The 11,902-nt window shown below is 54.7% G+C and overlaps 1 pseudogene; it reads right to left on the bottom strand.

Moving 5' to 3' along the window:
* Positions 1–1,786: 1,786 nt before the first annotated feature.
* On the bottom strand, positions 1,787–2,470 carry LOC100942997 (annotated as a pseudogene).
* Positions 2,471–11,902: the final 9,432 nt, after the last annotated feature.

Raw genomic sequence — 11,902 nt, forward strand, 5'->3', positions numbered from 1 at the left:
GGAGTGGAGGTGGGCAGAAGACAGGCTGCAGCTGTGGCTTGTGGGGACCTCGAGTGAGAGCTGTCACCCTGGGAGCCCCTGCCCTCCCCCACTCCGCCTAACCTTGGTGGTTTTTCTGACCCAGAATGCACAAATGTTTCTAGCTGACCACTGAGGCCCCTGGACAGTCACTGTCCCAGGATGTCCATGGTGGGGCTGGCCGCACACTCTCACCAGACGGGAGTCTGGTGAAAGTGCAGGCACATGACCATAGTCTAGTCAGTGAGAACAGGAAAGGTCTCAGAGACCGGTGGCCGGCGTGGTGGTGGTGGTGACGCAGGTGCCCTTCCCAAGGGGCCTGCTCTGCGGCTGGGACTCCCGGCACCACCACAGCCACTGAGAGAAACTATCAGAATGGGTTTCCACATGCAGCCCTGCCTTCTGGGAGGGATATCTCTGTTGGCCACTCCTGCTGTGATTGGGGGACTGGGCTGCTGCCCAGTATGGGCTCTGCAGAGGTGCACCCTGGTATGCTGGCGGGCTTTGAAAGCTGACACTCACCTGGGCACAGGGAGAAACAATTTGTAGTTAGAGCAAAGGGGTGGCCAGAGAAAAAGCAGGTGGCCCACCCCCTAGACTCATCAGGCCTGATCCCCAAGACGGTCACAGCTGCAAGTCGCAGGCCTTCGTCCCCTCCTTTTCTTTGCTGCTTCTGTGGATTATTTTGCTCTCTTTTCTCAGCTTCTCAGGAAAAGAACTCAGGGCTGATTGCTTTGAGACCTTTCCTGATGTTAGTGTTTAGTGCTGTAGATTTCCCCCTCAGCACCTCTCAGCTGCCTTCTAGATCTGTGTGTGTGTTTGTTTTTGTTTTTTTTTTGAGACAGAGCCTCAAGCTGTCCCCTGGGTAGAGTACTGTGGCATCACAGCTCACAGCAACCTCCAACTCCTGGGCTGAAGCGAGTCTCCTGCCTCTGCCTCCCATGTAGCTGGGACCACAGGCACCCACCACAACGCCTGGCTATTTTTTGGTTACAGCCATCGTTCAAACCCGCCACCTTAGGTGTATGTGGCTGGCGCCTTAGCTGCTTGAGCCACAGGTGCCAAGCTGATCTGTGTGTTTTTAAAATCTCCTCTGAGACTTTGACGTGGGCTGTTGAGGGTGATGTGTTATTGAGTCTCCGAGTGTTGCCAACTTTCTAGTCTTGCTGTTTCTGGTTGCTCCAGTGTGGTCAGAGGACATGGCTGATTTCCATTGTCTTAGAAGTGCGGAGGTTTGTGTTGGGTCCCCCATGTGGCTGCCTTGAGGCTGCCCTGTTGGTGTCAAGTCCTGGCACCGCCAGCTGCTGTGTGGGCTCCTGAATGACCCAGCTCCTCATGCTGCCCCAACTCCCTGGGGCTCCACCATTTTCCATGGAAGGGTCACTGTTGTTACTACCTGTGACAGGAGGAGGCCTGGTGAGGCCCCTGCAGCTCTGGGTTCTGCCTCTCTTCCACTGCCCAGGTGGTGTCCGGCCTGCAGATAGAACATGGTCTGGCAGTACCCGGTGCTCCTAGAGGCCCAACCCAGCCTGGTCCTGGGGCAGGTGGACCTCAGCCACCCCAGTGCAATTTGCCCCCAATGAGTGTGGGTCCTATAAGTGCAGCCCTCCGCTGTCACCCAACTTCTCATTTCTGCAGCTCTTTTTAGAGCAAAAGTTCTTAATTCTGATGCCGAATGCGTTGCCAAACCAAAATCACTAAAGTTAATTTCTTTTTTTTGGGGGGGGGGGTTACCAAATTTCTTTATTTGAAGGAATGGCACAAATGAAAGAACTTAAGTGATGTTTTGGTACAACTTATAGAAAAGGTAAAGGAAACCCCACATGCATGCACTGCCTTGGTGATCACAGAGTCACCCCGTGACTATGGGGAAGTTAGCCTAAGGCTTAGCTCTCATTATCACTGTCTCCCAGGGTGTGCTTGTCAAACGGATACTCGCCATGCCAGATTCAGGGGCTCCCATCTTGCGCAGATTGGTTACGTGGTCACCCAGTTCTTTGGTGGATTTCACCTGCTCATTCAGGGAACGTGTCTGAATGAAGTCACACAAGTGGGGGTCATTTTTGTCAGTGGCCAGTTTGTGCAGTTACAGTAGTGACTGATTCACACTTTTTTCCAAGTGTAACGCACACTCCATCGCATTCAGCCCGCTCTCCCAGTCATCACAGTCTGGTTTCTTGATATCCTGAAGGAGGATTCGGCTACCTCATTGATTCTGCAGCTTCATCAGTTTCTCAGCATGTTCCCTTTCCTCGTGAGATTGGTGAAGAAAGTATTTGGCAAAATTCTGCAAAGCCACATCATCGTGGTCAAAGTAGTAACACATGGACAGGTAGACATAAGAGTTGTGGAGCTCCAGGTTGATCTGGAGGTTGATGGTGGCCTCCAAGTCCTGGTGGTAGTTCTGGCACACCTGCGAGGGGGACACCGTCATCATGGCAGTGGCTGTGTGGCACTGGAGGGGCAGCAGGAGCCTTGGAACGGTCCAAGGGCGTGGTGAGGAGGTGTCGGAAGGCTGGCTATGAGTGGCTGGCCGTGATGGAGGACAGGAGCCGGGTTCCATCCAAGCAGGAAACCACAGCGACTCTCAGCGAAGAACGTCTGGCCAAGGTTAACTTCTGTTCTTCCATTTTATAGTTAGCAGATTCATTTAGTTAGGCCCATGATCCATTTTCTTTTTTCTTTCTTTTTTTTTTTGAGACAGAGCCTCAAGCTGTCCCCCTGGGTAGAGTGCCATGGCATTACAGCTCACAGCAACCTCCAACTCCTGGGCTCAAGCGAGTCTCCTGCCTCCGCCTCCCAAGTAGCTGGGACTACAGGCGCCCGCCACAACGCCCGGCTCTTTTTTGGTTGCAGCCGTGTCATTGTTTGGCGGGTCCGGGGCTGGGGATTCGAACCCGCCACCTTAGGTGTACATGGCTGACACCTTAGCCGGTTGAGCCACAGGCGCCGAGCCCCATGATCCATTTTCAACCTTTTTTCTCAAATGGCTGTTTGATATGGGGAGGGACCCAGTACCACTTGTCGACAAGTGGACCTAGGGCCACTCCGCCCCTCTGCTTTGGGGAGAGGGGCACCTGCCTCTTGCACCCTGAGCCCCACGGTCTGCAGACCTGTCTGACCCTGTCCTGCTCATGGTGGCTGGTTTTCCATGTTTCTCCTGCTTTGCTCTTAATTTTCAAGGAAATTTTAGCTATTCTAGGTTTTTGTGTTCCCATGTAAATGTTAGAGCCAGCGTATCATTTCCACAACAAAGCCCACTGGCATTTTGACTGGGATAGATGGAGCCTGCAGGTCTGCATGGGGGGTGGGGTGCATCTTGGCAACACTCTGGTGACTAAATGTCACTTGGCACTGTTTTGTAGTCGTGCTCAGGTCTGGCACATCTTTTGTTAAATTTATCCAAAGATAGCTGGGCGTTGTGGCGCCTTTAAGTCCCAGCTACTCAGGAAGCTGAGGCAAGAGGATCGCTTGAGTTTGAGGTTGTTGTGAGCTATGACACTATGGCACTCACCCCAGGATGACAAAGTGAGACTCTGTTTCCAAAGAAAAGAAAAATTATCCAAAGAGATATTATTGTATATGGCTTTTTTTTTCAATTTCTCGCTCATTACCAACATTTGGAAACACAATTAGTTTCTTTTTTTTTGAGACAGAGTCTCACTCTGTTAGCCTGGGTAGAGTGCTGTGACATCACAGCTCACAGCAACCTCTAACTCCTGGCTCAATCATTCCTCTTACCTCAGCCTCCTAAGTAGCCAGGACAACAGACATCCACCATAGTGCCTGGCTAGTTTTTCTGTTTTTAGTAAAGATGGGTCTCACGCTTGCTCAGATTGGTCTCAAACCCCTGAGCTCAAGGGATCTTTCTGCCTCAGCCTCCCAGCGTGCTGGGATTATAGGTGTGAACCACCGTGCCCAGCTCACAATTGGTTACTGTATATTGAACTTATTCTCCTTCATCCATCAGAGCTGGTTCCAAGCCTGGCTCTTACTCAGTACAGGGACCTTCTGCCTCTCATCCTTGTGAACTTGTCTTGAGAGATGTGGATGCAGTTCTCCCTCCTTTGTGTAAAATATCGAGGGTCAAGGCTGCCCCTGGAGCAGGAACCCTGCGGGACTAATGTAGCAAGTGCTGCCACTGCTCAGCCGGCTCACCCCACTCTGCCCAGGCCGAAGGGGCCTCACTGTTCTGATGGGCAGCCAAGGGCCAAGGTTGGGTCTCAGTCTCATGGCAGCACCACTTTCCACTAGACCAACATTCTCTAGGGAATGTGGCTTCGGAGATCAGTAGAGACTGGAGGAGCAGCAGGCTCAAGCACCTGTGGCAGGTCACCCCGTTTCTTGCTGGCTCCCAGTGGGGTCGCCCAGTCTGTATTTCTCTGAAGTGTTGGATACTCCAAAAGTCAGCAGCTCTGGCCTGACTTAGAGCCCTGTCTTTTCACGTAGCTGTCTTCAACAACGAACATGCAAAGAAACCCCAAGAGCTGTTTAAACATCTTCAAATTAATCTCAAGTATTTTGAGAAACTTCCTTATTTTTGTTTATGCTTGGCCAAGCCCTATGGGCTACAGCCACACTCCTCCCAGGCCCTGCCCCACCCCAGCTCATGCTGACCATACTGGGGAAGTCTGTGACCTCCCAACAGCCAGTCCACTTGCTGACTGGCACCTGCAGCCCACTGCCCATAACCAAGAGAAGAAGGGCCGTTGGATCCAGTTACTGGTGAAGCCTCAGGGGGCAGGAGAAAGCACACCCACAAATGGGGTTCCCTGGGAAAGGAGGGAGCCCCAGCTGCCTGGCCCTGGGGGCAGGATGGGACAACGTCTGGCCTGGGGGCCTACACCAAGATATCTGATGAACAACTCACTTTGAAGACCATCACTGGCTCGGTGCCTATAGCTCAACCGGCTAAGGCGCCAGCCACGTACACCTAAGGTGGCGGGTTCGAATCCCCAGCCCGGACCCGCCAAACAACAATGACGGCTGCAACCAAAAAATAGCTGGGCGTTGTGGCGGGCGCCTGTGGTCCCAGCTACTTGGGAGGCGGAGGCAGGAGACTCGCTTGAGCCCAGGAGTTGGAGGTTGCTGTGAGCTGTAATGCCACAGCACTCTGTCCAGGGGGACAGCTTGAGGCTCTGTCTCAAAAAAAAAAAAAAAAAAAAAAAAAAGAAAGAAAACCATCACTGTGGAAATGATGGTTTGGCTTTTTTGCTAACATATTGTCCACTGTGAGTAGGTGTGATGCCACCAGGTCTATTCAAAACAGTGAAATGCCTGCACAGACATGTACAGACATGCATGCTTTTGCACACACAGGCTTGCACATGTGCACACACAGGCACACACACAGACCCCCCACACATACTCATATGTCTGCACACAGACCTGCTAACACAGGCACACACCTGCACAGAGATACATATACTCACATGAGTGCATGTATAGACACAAACTCACATGTGCACGCACATAGACACGCTCACATGTGCACATACAGACACACACTCGCATGGACATGCACACAGGCACATGTAGACATGTGTGCTCACGTGTCCGTGTGTGTACATGGGCCTGCACACGTGCTCACACATGCACACATGAGGCTGGCTGGGAGCCTCTGTGCCTTCTGCACCTGCACTTGGATGGGTTCTCACCAGTGTGTCCTGACACCAGGCCTCTTGTGGCTCCAGCTCCCCTGGGCCCACCTGGAGGCCATGGGTGCTCTGCCCACTCCCAGGACTCTAACCTGTCAGTCCAAGTGGGGCTGGATCAGCATGTCCAAGAAGCCCCAGCCTGGGAATGGACAGGTGTGGCCTCCAGCTGTGCTGTCTCTGCTGGTGCTGGTCTGGGCGTTAGCATGGGGCCCCTCCCTGCTGGTTCAGGGGCTGAGGGCTACGCAGGGAAGCTGTCCTCCAGCCAGACCAGCTTCGACCAATGCCAGCACAAGTGTGTGGGTCCCCCCTCCCCCGGTGGCAGGCTCAGGGTATGAGGGCTGGCCTCATACTTGAAGGTCACACCTGGGTGAAGGTGGATTAGGGATCCTGATGTGGCTGGAGGAGAGATGTGTCCAGGCCCAGGCCTGGGTTGCTGATGCTGCCCTGCCCCATGGTCAGAGTTCTGCAGGACAAGGTTGTGCTGTGGCTTCTGCCCTGGTGCCCTTTGATCCAGGGTCTGCAGCTCTGGGGCAGCCTGAACGTTGCGGTCCTTTGCTGCCGGCTCAGGGCCCCACCCTCCAGTTCCTCCCTGCTGGAGATGAGGCTTCTGTAAATCTTGTTCAGTGTGAGAAATTCTGCTTCCCTGACGATGATCCTCAGTGCAGCTTCTAAAAATGGCATTTCCAGCTCTGAGTCACTGAGTAACACAGGCATCTGGGTACGTTCCTCCTCACCCAGTAGGAGGGGGTGACTCATTTCTCCTGCCTCTGACACAGGCCTGGGGAGTCACCACCACCAGCTGTGCCCCCAGGAGGTCTGAAGAGAGGCAACCACACAGCTCATCTGAGGTCTGATGGCGCCATCCCTGCTGCCAGCTGGGCAGGTTCACTGCCCTGTTCTCAGCTGCAGAGAGTGTCTGGTCCCAGCCCCCAGCCCCCGGCCCCCTACAGGACGCCCCTCTCAGAGCCCAACTCTGCCTTGTGGTCACCACCTTCCACCCACTTATTAGGCCAGAGTCTGCAGTGCAACAAGCACCCGAGTCTGGGGAGTGTGGCTGCAGATGAAGACCCTTCCTCCCAAGCTCCCACCCACAACCTCTGGATCAGGGACTGCTAGTCTCCCTGTGCCTGGGACCAGCCCTCCTGCTGCCCTGTCCAGGGGCCTTGAAATACCTTGGTCGTGGCTCGGCACCTATAGCTCAACCGGCTAAGGCGCCAGCCACGTACACCTAAGGTGGCGGGTTCGAATCCCCATCCCGGACCTGCCAAACAACAATGCCGGCTGCAACCAAAAAATAGCCGGGCGTTGTGGCGGGCGCCTGTAGTCCCAGCTACTTGGGAGGCGGAGGCAGGAGACTCGCTTGAGCCCAGGAGTTGGAGGTTGCTGTGAGCTGTAATGCCACGGCACTCTACCCAGGGGGACAGCTTGAGGCTCTGTCTAAAAAAAAAAAAAAAAAAAGAAATACCTTGGTCGTGCTAGGAGCCCATGTGCAGCATGGCAGAAGTTGGGGGTCCCACAGGAAGAGCCAGGGTTGGTTTTTGAGAGAAAATTGATTGTTTATTTTCCAATGGTCTCAGGAGCAGCCAGGCGAGGGGGACCCAGCAATTTGCAGTGTGGGAGCTGTCGTGAGTAGCCCCTGACAGTGGAGCCGTGTGTTTATCCACAGGAGGCTCCTCACTTACCCGACCCTCCATTCCCCGCCAGAAGAGCGCCTTTCCGTGGCCAGGAAAGCCCCCAGGCCAGAGGTAGCCAAAAGGAGAGGAGGGGCCGTGAGCCAGGTCCAGGTATCCAGTGGGCACCTTCTAGCCAAGCCACCTGCACAGCCCCAGGGCAAGCCCGGTGTCCTCCTCCCACCCTGGCGACAGGAAAAGGGTGAGGCCGAGTCCTCCAGTCCTCAGCACTGTCAGCTGTGCTGGTGTGCACACCAGGGCAGGTGACTCTAAGTCTCAGCAATGGGCACACGCCAGCAGGAGGAGTGTGCTGAGAACTTTCTGAGGCACAGGTCTGCACGCCACACATGCGTGATGCAGGCACACACATGTGTGATTTGAGGGGTACACATGATGTAGGCACACATATGATGCAGGCACATGTGTGATGCAAACACCCTCATGGTACAGGCACATGCGTGATGCAGGCACACACATGTGATTCAAGGTACACACATGATGCAGGCACATGTGTGATGCAGGCACACGCACGATGCAGGCCACACATACATGTATGGTGCTGGGTGCACCAGTTCACACCACTTGACAACTGTCTTTCCAGAACAGGAAGGACTTCCTGGCCTCCATCCCTTCCCTGGCCGCAGATAGTGGCAAGACGAGCTCTGAGTGCCCTGGGTGGGTTCAGTGGTCTCAGCCCGCTGGACTCACAAATAATGCAGGAGGGGAGTTGCTCACCCAGGGAGTGCTATGCATATCCAAGCACAAGACCAGGACTTCGGCTCTAAGGACACCTAGAAAGAACTCAGGGACTGACCACTGCTGCCTGGAAGTATGTGGAATCCAGACACCCATGGGACAGCTTGTCACCAGGAGGGCTTTTGCCACTTGCTGAAAGCCCTGCTCTGCAGGCTTACGGGCACCAGAGCACGTGGTCTGGCCAGAGGCGGCTCTGAGAGGCTGACAATTGGCAGCTTAAAGACAGAACAAGGAGTAGAAATGGCTCCCGGTGGGAGGGAAGGGGCACCGTGCGGCAGCTTCTCTTTGGGGCCCCAGGGATGGAATGTCATGTGGTCCTACTGAGCCTCAAGCTAGTCCACATAGGCAGAAGGGTCTTTGTACCCATGAGAACAATGATTGAGGCTGGGGCACCCCAGTGGGGCCTGGGCTGCTTCACAGGTGCTTGGACCCATGAAGGAGTGCAGTACACTGGCTGCCCTGGCCTAGTCTACCCACTGGCCTGCCCCTGTGGGGCTTCCCTTGGCTGCCACTGAGAGTCTGATTTGCTGGATATCTATTGATTTGCTGGGAGCCTTCTCTGCCCAGCAGACCTGCCAGGGCCCTGCGTGCTGTCTGGGTGAGCCCTTGGGAGGCCCATGGGACCCACCATCCTGACCCGGACCAGCTCTTGCTTGGGTGCTGGGCCTAAGTTTGGCCCAGATGCTCAGAGCTGGTCAGCAGTCCTGGGTGAGGATGGCTGCCCCTCCTCACATCAAACTGGCAGCTATGGGGCAGTACAGAGCCATCCACAGAGAGGTGCATAAGGACCATGCTTTGAGAAGGTCACCACTGAAGCAAACCACTGTCACTGCTCACTGGGTGGCGAGCCTCACCCCTCTGGGGATGCTGAGGGGCAGTGAGTCTCCAGCAGCATTCACTCTCAGGCTTGCCAGGTGTCCCCAGAGCCCTTGCTTCATCCACACATGCATCTTTCAAAGGAGGCCTGTGGCCCAGGCAGGATGTCTGAGGGCACTCACCCAGCCGCATCGGCCCAGGAGGGGCTCTGGACTAGACTGTGGTCCACCCTGCCCCTCCCCATGCTGAGGGCAGGACAGAGCCAAGGTGCCAGAAGCAGGGCTGGCTGGGCCAGCGCCTGGACCTGGCCACAGGGCCAGGTGAGCTGGGTCGCCTGTTCACCCTGCCCTGTGCATGGCTGCCTTGGGCTTCCTCTTCCTGGGATGGCCAGATGGGGATAGCCAGACTGGGCATGATGGCCCTTTCCCAGCACAAGGCTTCCTGGAGCAGGATGGTGGCTCCAGTGTCTCTTCTGGACTATCTGGGAGCCAGGAGCATCATTTCTACCACATTCTGCGGGTTGCAAGTGACCTGGGGAGGCCCCATGCCTGCAGAGGGCCCCGCAGGTATATTTCTGGAAACTCAGCACAGTAGGGCTGAGCCCAGGTCAGCTAAGGGCAGTTCTGAAGGCACCACCTGGGGCCAGAGCTTTGCGGCATCCACTACTCAAAAGGCTCAGTGATGTGGGCGTCCAGTGGGTCCACGCACTCAGGTGGGAGGCGATGGTCCTGGGCTCAGATCTAGGGCCTTACTGAGACCATGGATGCCTGTGGGGCAAGCACAAGTTGTGTTCACTGCTGGCCTCACTCCCAAACGCCCGCACTCTCCTGACCCTGTGACTGTGAACTTTGGGGTCGCTCCCAGAGGACGCTAGCTGGGCACCCCTAGTGAGTGTGCTGCCACCCTAACCCCGCCAGCCAGTACAGACCCTGAGGGGCCAGGTCTCAAAGGTGCCACACGGATGTCAGGAAGCCACTGTGACACAAAGGCCAACTCCAAGGGTGGCCTGGAATCTGAGTCTGCAGACATCCTGAGCACACACGTCCCCTTCACTACACCATGGAGAGGGTATAAAGTACTGTGATTCTGAAATGGAAGTCAGCTGGAAAAATGGGTTTCATGGCTATTTGAAAGTCACGCCCTTTACTGGAGTACAAATGCTTTCAGGTGGGAGGAGACATGCCCCACGTACAGAATGATGTGGAGGGAGGCTCAGGACCTCCGGCCTGAGCCTGGCTCTGACTTTGGAGGAAATGAACAGCCCACTGCTGCTTTGTGTTTTTTTTGTTTGTTTGTTTTTGAGACAGAGTCTAACTCTGTTGTCCTGACTACAGGTGCCCCGTCACAACACCTGGCTAGTTTTTTTTTTTTTTATTGACTTTGTCACCCTGGGTAGAGTACTGTGGCATCATAGCTTACAGCAACCTCAAACTCTTGGGCTCAAGCAATTCTCTAGCCTCAGCCTCTTTAGCAGCTGGGAATACAGGAGCCCGCTACAACGTCTGGCTATTTTTTCGTTTAGCAGGCCTGGGCCAGGTTCGAACCCACCAGCCCTGGAGCATGTGGCTGGCGCCCGAACCACTGAGCTATGGGTGCCCAGCCTTGCCTAGTTTTTCTATTTTTAGTAGAGACAGGGTCTCACTGTTGCTCAGGATGGTCTCAAACACCGGAGTTCAAGGGACTTCCCACCTCGGCCTCCCGGCATTCTGGGATCACGGACCCACTGCTTCTCAGCTAAGGTCAGGACTTGGTTTCTGTTGTTTTTAGGGGAAATTGAAAACGTTCAAAAGAGTAAATATCTGACTGTCAACAAAACTCAGTTTATCTGTAACTTTAAGCACGTTGGGTGTAGTAATTCCTGCCTGTGGATTATTCTTAACTGGTGGTCGGGCGGCCCATGTTCCCCAGGTGGGTCCACTGCTGCCCTCCCAAGCAGCCACGGAAGCTTAGGTGCAGGTAAACATTTCAAAAAGTAGCATTAACACACTCTACCACCTACTATCAGGCCAAAATTAGGGCAGGTGCCCCAGGGTTTGCCCCAGGGCACAAAAGCATATTGGAGAGAAATGATCTTAAAGCTTATGCAAAATTGTAGCCCTGGGCTCTCTAGCAAACTCCCTTGCAGCTCTAGCAGAGAATGCAGACTCCAGGTGGGGGCCACCACTCACTGTGTGACCACCTACACATACTAAGAGCTGCACACTGTAAGACCGATCCTGGGAGAAGTCTGTACCCCAGTAAGCTGGAACCGGGCCTGGGTGACCTGTGTGGGGCTCCAAGTACAGACTCAGCCACCTCAGGGAGGAGTCTGCCCTAGGCAGCGTCCACCCTCTCCCCCTTCCCTCTGCCAGGGGCTACAGGGACATACACTCTTCCCCGTCTGGACACAGTGTTCCTTCCTTACGCTATATCCTGGACTCCTGGGTGTTTTAAATGCTGGCCATGGCCAGCAGTCTCCATTCTACTTTTTTTTTTTTTTTGAGGCAGTCTCACTATGTTGCCCTTGGTAGATTGCCGTGGCATCACAGTTCACAGCAACCTCAAACTCTTGGGCTGCAGCAATTCTCTTGCTTCAGCCTCCCAAGTAGTTGGGACTACAGGCACCCGCCACAATGCCGCTATTTTATTTTTTTTTTTGTAGTTGTCGTTGTTTGGCAGGGCCAGGCCAGGTTTGAACCACTGAGCTACAGGCACCAAGCCCCTATTCTGTTTTCTAAATGAATGACTTGGCTTGGAGGAAAAGCCACCTTCTGAAAGCCAGGGAAGGAGGACAGCATCTTCCTCTGCAGAGCCCCTTCCCAGGTCTCAGGCACAGGAGCCACACCTGTCCACCTGTACTGCCACCAGGTCCTGCTGGCCAAGGGCCACACCCCATAATGGGGGACAGCCTGGAGTCCTCAGAGTGGCCTCTGGTGTCTGCTGCCCTCCACTGTCTATGCCATGTTCAAGGCAAGGCTACTCTGTCGGGGTCCACACTCTACCACT

The sequence above is a fragment of the Otolemur garnettii genome, unplaced genomic scaffold (genome assembly GCF_000181295.1).
Source record: "Otolemur garnettii isolate 467f Iridium unplaced genomic scaffold, OtoGar3 scaffold00019, whole genome shotgun sequence".
Lineage (NCBI taxonomy): Eukaryota > Metazoa > Chordata > Mammalia > Primates > Galagidae > Otolemur > Otolemur garnettii.